We start from the raw sequence: 3,406 nt of genomic DNA, 5'->3' as shown, positions 1-3,406 counted from the left end.
TAAACGAGCTAACTGAACAAAAAGGTTTAGGAATCCGTACCTTAAACTTCACAAAAAATTATCGATTCCCCAAGTTTATTCCTTTATATTTGCCCTAAACAAACACCCAAACTTACTATTAATCCTAATTGATAACTTAATGGCAAAACGAAACTAAATCCCTTAACGACTAATAAAGTAACTAAACTCAACTAAATCCTATCAATATATATATATATACATATATATATATATATATCCATACTATGCAAACCACATTAAGCACATATAGGATTAAATTCGAGAGAAAAAGAGAAGAATTTTGGGGTTTTAAAGACGATTTTGACAAACCCTAATTGCTGCCATTATTATTGACCGAATCGGTGACTTTCGAGTCACCGGAACAACTCAAATCTTACTTAAACAATCCCAAAATTTATAACCTAACTACTAAATGTATAGATTCGAGAAAGGGACAAAAACTTACCTCAAACCGACAAGAAATCGATGGAACCTTGCTTGCTTTTGGCCGTCGGGTTCCCTTATAGGTTACTAATGGACTCTTCCAAGCTCTTAGGGTTTCTTTCTAACGATTATCACAATTAGAGGAATTAGGGTTAGGGAGGAGGAATTAGGGTTAGGGAGGAGGATTAGGTTAAAAAAAATTAGGGTTAGGTTTAAATATAAGGAAAAAAAAAAACCCTAATTAAACCCTAATATACAAAAGCCCAAGCCCATCATCTAAATTGCAAAATTAAAGCGAGTTATGCAGAACTAACCCCTCAAGTTTGGTCAACTTCCGAAACTAACCCAAACTTAATATATATATACACACACACACACACACATCTGACGGGTATTATATACCTTTTGGACATGGCTTCCCAGGTGATGAGCTGCAACCGTCTAAATCATATGAGTTACTCTCCATCCCTGGAGAAACCTGCGTGGAGGCAATACTGTTCACACCTGCTATACCAACCAAAAAGAATAATTAAAATAACAAAGAGTATAATATTCAATCAAACATTAACATGGGTGCAATGAAATAAAAAATGTGCATACACATTAAACAAATACATAACCGTCTGTCATGGTCAAAACATTTGAGAGATTTCCTGAGAGTCCGTTTATCAGATTTACAAAATGTTAAACCAGTAGCAAGAATAATGCAGTGGGCATCACGTCAAATATATCTTTTGCATTTATTTTCATGGAATACTCGAATGAATAATTCAGGTTTGCTCTGAGGTCACCACTTCCACTTGAGTAATTTTCACCATGATAAAGTTGTTATCAAAAAGTCAAAACTGTAAGAATGCTGACATAGAAAAGAGTGACCCATCATGAAAGAAGTAAACAGAAGGCCAACCAACTTCATAAGATCCAAAACTGAACCTCGTCTGTACTGAAAGAATGCATGTACACTTGCAGATATTGGTGATAGATAATGTTCCATGCACCAAAATGCATGCAGTCTTGGACTTTCCTGCAGATTTACCTTTTATAAGTTTCATGCAATGTTAGCAAATTAAGGTATCAGGCTCACCATCTAGTTGGAAGGAAGTTTCTCTCAAGACTTTGCTACTGTATTAAGGTTAGTCATGTCAATGAACCAATTTTGAATCGCTACATCCATTTCAAACGGAAATCTTTGTTTTGGGCTTTGTGGCAAAACCATAGTTCAAAGAAATTCCCAATCTAATAATTGGAATGAACTACTGAAGGTTATTCCTTTATGGCACTCCTCCCTGAAATAGCTCAACCTTCCTTATGCCCTCCCAAACTCTTGGTTCTTCTTAACATGTCTTGGAGGATAAATTGATTGGATCTCCCCTTTTTTTCACCGACTCTTGGAGGAGAAATTGATTCCTCTTTAATTTTTCCCGAGCTAAATCAGCTATACCTTCAATTACCTCCGCCCACATACCCAATTAAAATGGTCAGTGACTCCTTGACTGCTTGTTGTTTCTTCCTTCAAAAGTTGACACTGATTCCAGATGCAGTCGGTTACTGTGGTTTAAATTAGACAAGCCAACATGCAGTAGAGGAAGCCGTCCACTGTCAGTTAGCATGCATAATGTCACGTACAAATAAAAATGGAAGCATAGCTAAGCTAAGATCAACAGTTAGCCACAAGCAAAACCCAATCAAAATAATTGCATTTAGAACAATTAACAAGCCTACACAAAAAAAGCTTACCAATAACACACAACTGTATCAGACCCTTGGAGAAGTCCTTGGATATAGGACAAGAGCAATTTTGAAAATAATGGCCAAAATATATTTCATAAAGTTGTTACATACTTAAATCTATCCTAGTATACGTTAGAAAAACAGATGAATACAGCAATACAGTCCAAATGGAAAGTCCAAGTAACTTAGATTGATATTATCAACCAAAAAAAACATATACAATACATTATCAGTTCATATTATTAATATACCCAAATAAGAACATGGCATCTTCTATAAATTATTTTCCACATACTGACGAAACCATTTCCAATATAAATCTAGCCAGCCTCTGGGTTAAGAGTTTGAGACACCATTCAAACGGAAATTGAGATATCAGGCCTACTGGCCTAGTGTGTGTCAAATACTTCAAACCGCCAAATCACCAACCACACTTCTAAACAAACATGTAAAATCAAACCAAAAATAAAAATAAACAGAAAGGCCATAAATGATAAATATACCTCAGAGTTATCAGATATATAGGACACAGGTAAAATTTAAAATAATGGTCATGTAATGTTTGTAAAGCTGTTATATTACCAGTCTATGCTTATCATTAACAGAGCAAATGAGTTCACCACAGTTCTGCAATTCAGCAGGGCATCCAAACACATAGAACATTTTGTTTTCTCATAAAACTGGCAGATCATGTTTCTGTTATGCCACATCAGCACTTCTTAAATGTATTCATTTCATAAACACCATCCCACAATCATGAAACACTTCTGTTTCATAAATGGGTCTCACTTGACTTTTTTTTTTTTAAATAGAAATTCAGAACTAAAATATTTAATTCATATATAAGATATTTTTATTATATAATAAAAATAAAGGCTACAACATATACAACACGTCCTTAGCGTATATTAATTAATATACCCAAACCGGAACATCTTATCTTCCACGAAATTGAAGTGGAATAATCTAATTAATTTTGCATACAAGGACGAAACTCTTTCCATCTATATAAAGCAGAATTCTGGGTTGAGAGTTCACTCCACCTCACTTCCCTGATTCTTATACCTAGCAACACCATGTCATCAGCAAACAGAACTTCCCTGGCCTGTTTGGTTTTACTCTTCTTCTCAGCTACTTTGCTTTCACACACCGCATCCCGATTGCACCCTCAAACTTCAAGCTATGAGAGCYACGAGCAATGGATGGCTCGTTATGGACGTGTATACAAGGA

At 35.2% G+C, this 3,406-nt stretch overlaps 1 protein-coding gene across 1 annotated transcript in view; it reads right to left on the bottom strand.

The window, feature by feature from the left end:
• LOC112528086 (pentatricopeptide repeat-containing protein At3g12770) overlaps positions 1-3,406 on the bottom strand; it is a 17,156-nt gene that overhangs the window by 1,281 nt on the left and 12,469 nt on the right. Inside the window, exon 3 of the mRNA XM_025138999.1 lies at positions 847-948. The gene's annotated coding sequence lies outside the window, so the exon portion shown is untranslated. The remainder of the gene's footprint in view (positions 1-846; positions 949-3,406) is intronic.

The sequence above is a fragment of the Cynara cardunculus genome (genome assembly GCF_001531365.2).
Source record: "Cynara cardunculus var. scolymus isolate 2C chromosome LG 15, CcrdV1, whole genome shotgun sequence".
Lineage (NCBI taxonomy): Eukaryota > Viridiplantae > Streptophyta > Magnoliopsida > Asterales > Asteraceae > Cynara > Cynara cardunculus.
This window is presented reverse-complemented; position numbering and strand designations above follow the sequence as displayed.